Genomic DNA, 12514 nt, shown 5'->3' on the forward strand with positions numbered 1-12514 from the left:
CCCCCCCCCATAACTGGGGCTCAGGAAATCTGTATTTATTTAGCGAATTGAATAGCATGACTCCATGAGGGTGTTTTCTCTTCCTACTTATACCTCCAGTGTCTAAAACAGTGCCTGGCATGTTGCAGGTGATCAGGAGATTTGTTTGAAGCAAATGGGTATCTTACTTTCACAGGAGAAAAGGAATATGGAATAGTAGGATATACAGAGGTCAGGATACTACATTCTCTACGTAGTAAAGATACTACGTTTCTAATCAGCTGCCGAGTGGGTGTGCAACACCTGGCGTGTCAGAAAGCTTCTCTAGGTCCTGGTTAAACTGAATGATTTCACAGATCCTTGTTCACTCCACCTTGCTAAGCTTCTGTGACTTCCCTAACAATTTCTCAACACAAAGTAAGAGAGTCTTCAATATGAAATGGAGTACAGAATAGTCGTATTCAAGACAATAGAGCAAGGGAGGGGTAGAAATGAGAGCATATCCTACGGCTTCTGATCTTAGGCTCCTAGAATGATTAGGACAAAATTCTTGCCACCAGTAAAGTGCTTAGAAGAGTGTCTGACACAAAATTAGTGCCATGTAAATCTTTACTATTTATTTTTATAAATTTAAGAAAATCTACTAGCCTTTGCAACAGTCTTTTGTCTGGCATTTGGAAGTCTGGTCTTCATGCTTATGTGCAAACAAAGCCAAGAAATTCTAGTATCCCTGATGAAATTAATAGTTTTCGTTTATAGGACAGTAATCACCAGACAACAGTCTGATTTCTTTTAGGCCCAAACTGTTGTCTTTTTGGTAATGGGCAAGTTCTAATTTTCATGGCTTTGTAAAATGAAGCAAAGGAATTTGTTCCTTCAAGATCATGTAGCAGCCAATAAAGATGTTAGAACAAGAATCCTGAGTTTTGTGTTTACTATCTATCAAAAAACAACTGTTTTCTGTAGAGCAATCACTTAGAAATGGAAACAGAACAGGAATGTGTTAATAACTATGCAGATGATATTTTTCCCTTTAGTAGGGAAGAAGTAACTAAATAATCTAATTTGCTTTCTCTTATCTTTAGGGATGTGAATTCAAATATTGGACAAACCATTATTAAAATTCTGAACAGCATTTAATGCATAAGCTTGTTTTTTGCTATAAGGTTTCTTTTTCTCTCGGTCAAGAGGTAAAACTATTTGTCTGAAAGAAAAAACATTAAATGGTGTTGGTGATGGGTTACAGATTTTATAACTTAACCATATTTGCTTCATGAGCAAAAATGGCATTTAATGACTATGTTATTCTACTATTCTACTGGGCAATAGAAGTCTTAATCAAACAGCATTTCACTTGAATGCTTTTACATACAAAAATCCAATTCGTGAATTAGACTGTTATCTAAAAGTTAAGAAAAAAATCAGGTAAAAATACAAAATGAGAACTGGGAACTCCAGATGAACTGGAAATTTTTGGACCAAGGAAAGATTAAGGCTTCTACTCAAAAAGCTGGAAAAATAGAAAGGTGAAATGTTCCATTAACAACAACAGCATAGCAAAATAACTATGAATCATTGGTTTTAGAGCTCAGAAACACTGGAGTAAACTATGACTTACATGGTGAATGGGGAATTTTAAAAAACACCTTGTGTTTTTAGTTTTGTTTCTGGTTTTTGGTGGTGGTGGTGGTGGTTTCGGGTATTTCTGGATTCATGAACTGAATTCAGGAGAGTACTATAAATTTGTATTAAAATAAAGATGAGCTGTTTTCTCACAATGTCTTTCTGTGTTGTGTTTCTCAGGTAGTCTCAGCTAAAGCTGCCAATTATTTCCATATGGTATAAACTAAAATAAAGTATACATTTTGAATAGCCAGGAAGGATTGCCGTGAAAATTAAAGGAGATGTGTGGGAAGGCAGTATGAAAAATCTGAAGTCCTATCACATATTTGTTTCTGTCATTATTGTATTCAGTAAAAATCAGAACCATGCCTGCCATGTATCAGGACCTGCTTTAGGCACCGGAGGACTCAGGGAAATAATAATACTTACCTTTACTTTCAAGGATTTATAATTCTATTGGGGAAACAGTGCTAGAGATATGCTGGGTGCTTAGGAGCATAGAATGAGATCCCTGACTAAGTTTTGAGACTCAGGGATGTCACAGAAAGTTAGGGAGAGGGGATGAAGGGACTCCCAGGAAGAGGAGACGGCATGAGTGTAGCTTTGAGATGAAAAATAGCCCAGTATATTCTGAGTTAGTAAAAGGATCAGTATGACTAGAGCTTAAAATATCAAGCAGAGAACAGCAAAAGATGAGTCTCAAGAGAGCAGATTATAGAAGGCCTGCACATTATGTGCAGTGTTCAGGTTTTATCCTGTTGGTGATGGAAACCCAGTGAGGCCAAGGCGTAACATAGGCACTCCGGGGGAATCTGGGAGGTGCCTTCGAGGGCCTGAGGAGGGTATTGCTGTAGGCCAGGTGGCAGGTGGTAAGAGCAGGAACTCGAGCAGGGAGAATTGGATAGAACAGAGAGGGCAAATCTGAAAAAGAGAAAAGGATGGCAATGTATGGTGATAAATTTTGTAAGCGTTGAGGATGACCCTCAAGCGTATAGTTTGCCTGATTGGGTGATTTGTAGTACAATTTATATGCAGAATACTGAAGGAGAATCAGGTAGAGGGGATAAGGTATCTTAGGACATGTTTATCTCAAGATTTCTATAAGACATTTGAATGAAGGTGTCCAGGAGGCAATTGGATATATGGCCCTGAATTGTGAACAATATATCTGGGTAGGAAATTCAGATTTGTAAGTCATAACCATAAAAGTAGTGGTTAAAACCCTCAGAGAAAAGAGGTAAAGACAGAAGCCTAAAAATGCCGGCTTTTAGAAGTTGGGCCAATGAGAAAGCCAAGAAAGACAACGGGAGGAGACAGTGAAATGGGGTATGAAGGGACCCAGTAGAGTGTCATATCGCAGAGGTCAGAGGAATAGAGGTTCAGGAAAGTGCTAAGATCCGAAGTGAAACTAAAGCAATGAAATCCCGTATAAGGACTTACATCCTATAAATGTACAAAGCCGTGACTTTAGGGGACTTTATCAGAGCAATCTCACTACAGGGTGGCAGCGCAGACCTCCCTGCAGTCAATTGAGGAGTGAACGTGCAGCGAGTGAGCAGTCTTTCGTTGCAGAGAATTTTGGATGGGAGGAAGTAGAAGGATAAGATGGCAGCTAGAGGAAATGCAGAATCAGGAGCAGGATACTGTAAGAGTAGAGGAGTTGGAGTTGGAGGTTGGAGGCTGAAGAGGATGAACCAACAGTGGGAAAAGGTAAGACTCTATAATAAAACAAACAAACAAAATAACGTAGCATGTTTCCAAAGCAAGTGGGAGAGCTGGCGGGAGTGGAAAGGGAGATCCATAGAAGAGGTTGACCTTAACAGGAAGGACATAAACTCTTAAGCCTCTGAGACCAGAAGGACATCTGGGAGGAGGAGAGAGGGTGACTGGGGGGAGAAGGAGAGGTAGGTCGTGCTTCATGGCTTAGGACAAATGTCGTAGTATTTACTCATTTCCCCAAAGGACCACACAAAATGACTTAGCAGATGAAATCCTCTTCAGAAGTCCCTCATAATCCTTTTCAGTGTTGCTCTCCCACCAGCCATTAAAACATTCCCTCTGTTCCCTTGGTTCTCATGCTGCTCCTCTCCCACACCCATGCATGAGCTTTTCTCCAGCAGTGCTGGATTCCCCAACACACGGGGTATTCCCTTAGAATACCCACTGGTTGTCCTCATTCAAGTAAATTATAAACTGTTGCATTCCAAAATATAAATACTGATATCCAGCTAGCGGGGCCAACCGTCCCAGGAGCACTTCCCCTTTAGATGGGTACTCTGGCTTTCAGGGGCCTTGCCTTATTAGTCCTCAGTCCTCTGTTCAACTTCCTTCCCACATTTCCGTCCATATGCATACTCTGCTCTGGTCGCACTTAAGTCTTCATTTCACTTTTTCAAAAAGTGAAGCACCTGCTATGGAAATCACATAGTTGGAATCACAATTAAGACAGTGAAGATTTTCTGAGTCATCCCCATTGTCATACCTGACAGGGGAATGCCACAGGCAGCTCTGTACAAAAGGGAAGATATGAGAAGATTTAAGCTACAGATTAGGAGTACTATTTACCCCTTCTGTCTTAATAGGAAGTTAGGAAAATTTGAATCAACGCTGCTTTTTAAAAATCAGGCTTCACTGCTATTCTCTGGTTAGTGTTACAATCACAGAAGCAAAGATGAAGCCATTTCCTCCTTAAAAAAATAACAATAGTGATTTTCATTATGTCTAAACAATCTCCAAATGAATAGAAGGGGGAAAAAATGCCCAGAGGAGTTTCTTGGGTCAGCATCACACCTAGATGACTGGCTCTGCCCAGGTACTAGCTCTGCCCAGGCTGATAGTAAAATACCCCAGGGTCTCAGGTCTCTATTGAGTCTGGATCTAGAATGCACAACTTTATGATTAGGGGGTACTGGTTTTAGACTCAAACTGATTTGCTTATGTTTACCCCTTACAAACCGTGAGGCATATCTCAGAGGGTTGTTGTAAGGATTGAGTGTGATCATGAATTTAAAGGGCTTAGCTTTCTTGCTAGTACATAGTAAGTTCTCAATAAATGGAGGCTGCTATTGAATTATTACTATTAGTAATTCATGCCCTGATTTAAGAAACTGCCTGGCTTAACTTGCTCAGGCAGAGCCTGGGACTGCTTTCTCATCCAGCCTCAGCTAGATGGCTATACAATGATGAGTTTCCTTTCCAGATACCCACACACACTTGTTTCTCTCTCATCACTGATGCCTACTGTCTGTAGTCAATTAATGATCGGCCACTTAGAGTAATCGTTTCCCTCAGAACCAAATGTGCCTACATTCAGTGGCACCCACTGTAATGTGATTAATTTGGTCCACTAATATGCGTCTAGTAGATAGGCCCCGTATAAATGAGAGCCATAACGATAACCTACCTCCCGTTTGTTCATTTTGAAGAGACTCATTAGGGACAGTGGTCCTCGGTGTTAATGAAATGATACCGTCTAATTATAGAATTCCAGTTACACACATTAGTGCTAGAATTAGAGCACTTGCCACTTAACGGTCAATGTCATTGCCTGCACCTTGCTGTCATCCCCCTTTCAGATGCTTCCACCTTGGTCCAGATCTCATCCTTTCCTTGGGCCTGTTTTGGAATTCAGCCATCTTCTGAATGCTGGTAAAAGCCGAAGCTATAAACAGCTTGCTTTTTGGTGGAACAACTCAGGCCTGAAAAAGTTGATAATGATTCCAGAATTTCTTTTAATTGAGTTTTTAATTACAACACAGCAAATATCCCATTCATATGTAATTTTGACAAAGATGACAAGCAATTTCATATTCTTTGGAGATCATTTGACAAGTGTGGGAGCCTATAGTTAAATACCAACTGCCTTGTTTTTGGACAGGAGTACCTGACAACCACTTACTCGGGGAAGATCGGGAACTGGAGCATCTGGATCTCAATAAATTATTTGACAGAACAATCCAAGTGCTATAACACAAGCTGCCACTGGGAATGTAAATCTGATTGGCTGGCTTCGAATCTCGCTTTTCTAATTTTAGTCCACATATTATGAATTGGGATACTGTATAGCCAATGGGTGTATGGGCAGGTTTTACCATAAATAATTTTTTCTTTCTTTGGAGTATCAGCACAACAGATAAATTCTTCTAAAATGCAAAGCTTTAACTTGAGATGGGTACCACGATTCTTTATTCTTTTTCTCCTTTGGCATTTACTTAAGAGTTGTAAGGGCCCATGCCCAGAGTTACAGAGCTCCAGAACTACAATTAGATCAAAGAAACTGCTGCATCCCAAAGAGCAGAGAACAGTCCACCGATTAGCTGGTCCCTACCAGCACCTCCCACAAGCTTTCAGAGGCCATGTGCATGGGCCATTGCAGTATCCAGAGGCCCCAGATGAGGCCACAGAGCAGTAATTCTTGGACTTTGTATTTCGGAGACCAGGAAAAAAATTCTTACTTGGAGTCCTCCTAAGAATAGTCACCTTTTCATTTTGCCAAGTAAAGATGTGTAAATTTTTCCTTTTCACTCGTTTGTTAATTTGTGAATATTTATTGAGTACATACTGTCTGCATCTACCAGAGGATGCCCTGCGAGTGCAATGAAAAACAAAGCTAGACATAATCCATGCCCTCGTATTTTATAGTCTTGGTGGGAGAAATAGTTGTTAATCAATTATACTAACACTTATAAGATTCACATTGAGATAGGGGCTCTGAAGTTTTTTTAAGAGCATATAACACATTAATTTTATATGGACAGAGAAGGACAGGGAACTCTTCTTTAAAATTGTGCTTGGAGGTTTGGAGGCATATTCGAGCTCACCAAGTAGATACCATGAGCAATGCTCACCCTCCTGAGTTGAAAGCATTTATGGGCAAGAAATTATCACTGAAATTAAATGGTGGCAGACACGTCCAAGGAATATTGCAGGGGTTCGATCCCTTTATGGATCTTGTGATAGAGGAATGTGTGGAGATGGCAACTATGGGAAACAGAACTGTGGGATGGTGGTAATATGAGGAAATGGTGTCATCATGTTAGAAGCCTTGGAACTAGTATAAACAATGGGTGTGTTCACCAGAAGAAATCAACTGCTTCTGAATATCCTCTATCACACCTGTTTTACTATGCATTTTCACATTGAACTTTTTTAAAATAAACTTTGGTAATAGTAAAAAAGAAAAGAAAATTGTGCTTAGATTAAGCCCATGATAAGAATTTTTAACTTTATGCTGAGAGTTATCTGGATATCACTGAACAATGAATTGGAGAGAAGGAGGAGAGGCAAGAGTGAGATAGGTGGAACAGAAGGTCAGTGCTGTTGATATTATTAGTGTGATGGCCATGTGATGGTGAGTAGTTGGATTTGAAGAATATTTTGGAACTAGAATTGCTGAGACTCATTGATAGATGAGGGGATGAGGGAAGGAAGAGAGAGGTATTAAGGATAACTCTATATTCCTGCCTTGCGCAACTTGACATTTCATATACCATTTACCAAAATAGAAGGACCAAGAGAAGGACAGATTGAGGCAGGAAGGGACAATCAAGGGTCCCTTTTGGGGCTTGTTAAATTCAAGGTGTCTGTGAGATGTCCAATGCAGGCAAATATATGAATCAGAAGTTTAGAGAAGTTTTGCTACTAGATACACATTTAGAAGTTATCAGCATATTGATGGTATTAAAGTCATGGAGTAGATAAGATTTCACAGAAATAAGCATAATGGAACTTAGAGCATTTTGGGTTTTTTTTTTTTTTTTTTAGTATTTTTTATTATATTATGTTAGTCACCATACGGTACATCCCTAGTTTTTGATGTAAAGTTCCATGATTCATTGTTTACGTATAACACCCAGTGCACCATGCAATATGTGCCCTCCTTAATACCCATCACCAGCCTATCCCATTCCCCCACTCTCCTCCCCTCTGAAGCCCTCAGTTTGTTTCCGGTCTCTCATGGTGCATTTTGAAGCTTGATACAGAAGGGGAAATCTTCAGAGCATCTTTCTGTGAAAGATATGACGTTTTAACACCCAAAATAGAAAGAACATAATATCCGTTCTTTAAATTAAGGACATTTCATGAAATCCTGTCTCCATTGGCCTTACCATTCCTGTTTCGCTGCAGATCAGTGAGAACTTTGTCATGGAGCAACAGTTGCAAACCACTGCCCTAGAGTCTAAGCAACAGCTTTGGGCGGGAGGACCTCATTTTGGGAGCAGGAGTTCTTATCCACACCCAGCTTCATTTGACCTCTTAAGAACTTAAGAACTCTGGGGTTTCTAAATTAAAATAGTACACAGAGTGACGTAAGATCCTACAATAGGACATCAGTTCCCTCCTATCCTGAAATGCCAAGTCAGTTCGTTGCCTCCTGTGCACTCTGTGACATTCCTAAGTCAGAGGGCTGCATTGGCAAGTGTAGTGTAGTTCTATGTGCACATCGGGGTCTGTTAACACTTACATAGCTGTCTCCTCCTCCTGTCCATCATGGCATTGGCATCCATCACAGTATTCCTTGCTAGTGGACCTAGTGAAGCTTTCTGAATTATCTCATCACAATGTTCCAGACAGCTATGGTCAATCAGATTGAATGTGGAAGTTATTGTAATGCTACTACTAACAATAAAATAACCATTATATCATCATACTTGCAGCTATTATTGATAGTAACATTGTTAACCCTTTGTGTCAGGTACCGTGCCAAGTGTTGCCCATACCTCATCTTATGTAAGTCCTAACTACAACTTAGAAGGTTGGCTCCATTTTACAGATGAAGAGACTAAGACTGAAAGATTGACTTCCCAAGTGTCCATGTCATTATTGTTTTTACATTGTATTGTAATCACGTGCCATGCTGTTATCCACTACGGTGGAAACTCACTGGGACTCTATACTTTTCCTATTCGGAACCTCAGTACCTGATCGTGCTTTCACATTTAAGATGCTCGTTAAATATTGAAGGTCGTATGTACTCTTCAAGGACAGAAGCCTTTTGAAGGGTGATGATCGTGTCTTTCATGATTTAGAATCTCTCATAGAATCTAGCACAATTCTCAATAAATATCTGGAAGGTTGACTATGTGGGTTTTAAGTTGGCCAAAAAGCTGGAAGTGAGGAAGGTTCTGAGGGAGCTGCTGGGGAGGGATTACCACTGAAGGAGGACTAAGAAGACGCGCCGCCTAATAGACTGTTGCTGCAACTGTGGGTCTGACTCTTATTTAAGATTCTTATTCATGACCTGGGTGGAGAAAAGGAAGATGCTGCGCGTTTTTGAAATTCACTAATAATTACAATTTAGAAAGTATCGTGAGCAGCTCAGGCAACAGAAATAAAATGCAAACAACCTTTGAGACTTGAGGTATGTAGGCTGGGAATAATAACTTTGTGAGCGTTTGAAAAAGGCAAGGCAGTGCATACACCTGGGGGAAGAGAATCCAAACACAGCGCTGTTCTCAGGGAAGCAGACGCCAGAGCGCAGTGATGCCAAAGTAGGCCCAGGGGGCAGAGTGGTCTGCAAATTAAATTCAGGCCAGCCAGGCAGTCTGGCAGGATGAAAGGGAAGGCCAGGTTGAGGCTGCCGGTGCAGAAGGGCGCGGAATAACAGTTCCTCTGTGGACACTTCGAGCCAAGCAGCACCTGGCACCACACGTTCTGTTCCCACCACCTCATTACTGGGGCAGCTCAGGCAATTTGGAAGAAGTGCAGAGAACAGCAACAAGAATGAATGAATTCAGGGAAGGATGTGGATGAAAGATTAAAAAAATTAGGTGGGCTATAGTTTAGTTACAGAAAGCTAAAGGGAAGAGGAGGGAGAGGCCCGGAAATGAATAATAAATAGCCAGCCAGGTCTACTCTAAAATAACCAAGGGGAAACTTGCAGAATACCCATCAAATTGAGACTTTTCAGAGGAAAATGGACATTTTCTTCTAAGCCATGGGCTTCTTGCCTAAACTGGCACTCTGCCTACCCAGGTGCTCAGTAAATACTATCTTGTAAAATAACCTTTGTTTGCCAAAAGAGTACAGGATCCAGGAACTAGACCAATAGGAAGCACATTAGAAAGTCAGCCAACCCTTGCCTTAGTGCCCAGTGAGGACAGGATTAAAGGAACTAGATTTCTGTTGTGTTATTCAAGTCAGACTCTTTTCAACAATGACATGGCCTCTTCCCATTCAGATAAATTGAGAACAAAATAGAAGCCTCTGTGGTGCAGGGAATGCCTAAGACACGGTTGGCTAGCCTTTGGTTAAATCCTATCATTGCAGTTTCCTTTATGTCCAAGGGACTGGGGAGATGCTGATTTTTTCCCCACCTAGCTGGTGGAGGAGGTGGGTGGTGGGGAGAGCTGTACCTCTGGACTAAAGGTGGACTTGGTGGATTTCACTTTCGAAAAGTGAAACACACAAAAATCCAAGTAGATGGGTTAGGGGTTAATTCTTTGTTTTATAGAAAGAAGTCTCCAAAAACAGCAACTAACCCGGTGCCACGGAGTCTGTCTTTGTTTTCTGTTCATTAACTTCACCGTTCTTGACCTGAGATAGTCAGGTATCAGAGTCCCAGCCAGTTGCACAGTAGTCCTACACCCATTAGTAAGCTCCAGCCTCAGGGGGCTCCTTGAGCTCTTCAAACATGCCAGGCCTCTGAAGCACGCTGTTTCCCTCTCTGTGGGGCTTGTTTACCCAGCCACTTCCCTGCCCCACTCCTGCTTTCTGCAGGGCTAGCTCCCTCTCCTTCCTCTCCTCTCAATTTAAATGTTGCCTCTTCTAGAAACTATCTGTTCAGAATGGTTTTGCCCCCAAATAAGAGGAAATCTCATTAATAACCTGCTAAAGAAAAGTTCAGCGTGAACAGTCCAACCCAAACCGTGGCTCGGCCATGTCATCAGGGACCTGGAAGCCCATCCCTGTGCTCCACCCCCCATAGCGTATGGCCTCCATCGTCATCATCTCAAGGTGTCTGTTCCACCCCCAGCATCCCATCCATGTGGCAGACCGAATAGCATGGAGAGAGTTGGGGGTGGGGGCGGTAAAAGGCTTTCTTCTAGTGAGGCTTTGCCTTTTTATTCAGGAAGGGCCACTCTTCTCAGAGACTCCTAACTATCTGCTTGGTTAGAACTGTGCCACATGCAAGGGAGTCTGGAAAACCAATATTAGCCTCCCAACCTCTAGAGTAGAAGAAGGCAAGGGAGAAGGGCGGATGTGGGTAACTTTCAGGTAGCCAGATCTCGGTGTCTCCCACAGTATCTGCCCCTTGCCCTGCCCAGTTACTCCCCGTCATAGTTCCCTGCTTCTCTTCATGGCAGTTATCATGGTTTGTAGAAGTACGTTTGTAATCCCACTGGAGTGTGATGTATATTCATTCCATGTCTGGCTCTTTTACCACTATATCACCAGAACCTAGCTTTGTGCCTGACAAATGGCAGGCACTTAATAAATAGCGCTTAATGCACGGGCTAGTTGGCTGCCAGAAGAGAAGAGAAGCTACCTCTGAAATCATTATGTCATCACAACCTCCCAGGAGAACAGGCTTCAGGTTATCAACATCTGATTGACATACAGCTCCTTTTTTATTTATCAAAAATATTTCAAATATAAGGAAATAATATATGATATATTCATATATATGTATATATATATATATATTTGTATATGAAATAAAACAATGAACATCCCAATACTTACCACCCAGATCTATCAAATTCACAGATTTTGCCAGAGGCCTTTGAGGTCTGTTAATATCATTGTTGAATTTCAAAACAAAGCATCGCAAGCACAGTTGAAGTCCCTGTGTCCCTTTCCTTGTTTCCATGCTCCTGCTCCTCCCTTTCTCTGCCTGGAGGCAACCACTGCCCTGAATTTGGGTTTACCAGTCTAGTATGTGTCTTTATATTATGACTATCTAGACACATCCTTAAGCAATATAAAACTATAGGGTATTGTGTTGCATGTTTTTAAGCTGCATATAAATATTGTATTTTGTTTGAACACTATACACATTATATAAATCCTAGAGTATTATTCTCCAGTCTTTTCCATCTGTCTTGTTATTGGTGTTTAACCATAGTTTTGCATGTAGCTATGCAGTTTCATTGTGGGATTATACCACAATTCACTTACCCATTTTTCTCTTGACAAACATTTGGATTTATCATTTACAGTGTTTTCCTATTAGAAATAGTGAAACCTACAAGTAGCATTCTTCAACATATTTCTTTGTCACGTGTGTGAGGGTTTCTTAGTACAAGGTACATACCTAGAAGTAAAATTATGGGGTTAAGGAGGTATGCTTCTTCAATTTTCGTTGATTTTGCTCAAGTATACTGCAAAATGTTGTACAGTTGATATTCTCACAAGTAATAGATGAGAGAAGCTGTTTCTGTACTTAACACTTGGTATCAGATTCTTATTTTTGTCAGTCTATTGATATGAAATGATATCACATTGTTTTAATTTGTGTTTCCCTGACAATGAGGAAGGTTGAAGACCTTTCAATATGTGTGTTGGATAATCAGGTTTCCTTTTATTAAAATTGCCTGTTTGTGTCCATTGCCCATTTTAGGAGAATACGGAGTTGTTGTTTTTTTTCTTAGTGATTTGCAGAATTCTTTACATATTCTAGATAGAAATCCTTCCTTATTGAGGCTCCTAGGTGGCTCAATCGGTTAAGGATCTGCCTTTGGCTTGGGTCATGATCTCAGGGTCCTGGGATCAAGTCCTGAGTCAGGCTCCCTGCTCAGCAGGGAACCCGCTTCTCCCTCTCCCTTTTCCCCTTCCCCTGCTCATGCTCGCTCTTGTACTCTCTCTCTAGCTAAAATAAATAAAATCTTAAAAAAAAAAAAAAGAAAAAAATCCTTCCTCGTTAACACACGTTGAAAATGTCTTTGCCCAGACTGCTGCTTGACTACTTATA

General features: G+C 41.0%; 1 protein-coding gene and 1 pseudogene across 4 annotated transcripts in view; both read left to right on the forward strand.

Annotated features, from left to right (window-relative positions):
• Positions 1-12514, forward strand: part of ST6GALNAC3 (ST6 N-acetylgalactosaminide alpha-2,6-sialyltransferase 3) — a 543122-nt gene that overhangs the window by 430992 nt on the left and 99616 nt on the right. The gene's annotated exons all lie outside the window — the stretch shown is intronic.
• Positions 1869-6661, forward strand: LOC117800999 (annotated as a pseudogene).

This window comes from Ailuropoda melanoleuca, chromosome 2, assembly GCF_002007445.2.
Source record: "Ailuropoda melanoleuca isolate Jingjing chromosome 2, ASM200744v2, whole genome shotgun sequence".
Classification (NCBI taxonomy): Eukaryota; Metazoa; Chordata; class Mammalia; order Carnivora; family Ursidae; genus Ailuropoda; species Ailuropoda melanoleuca.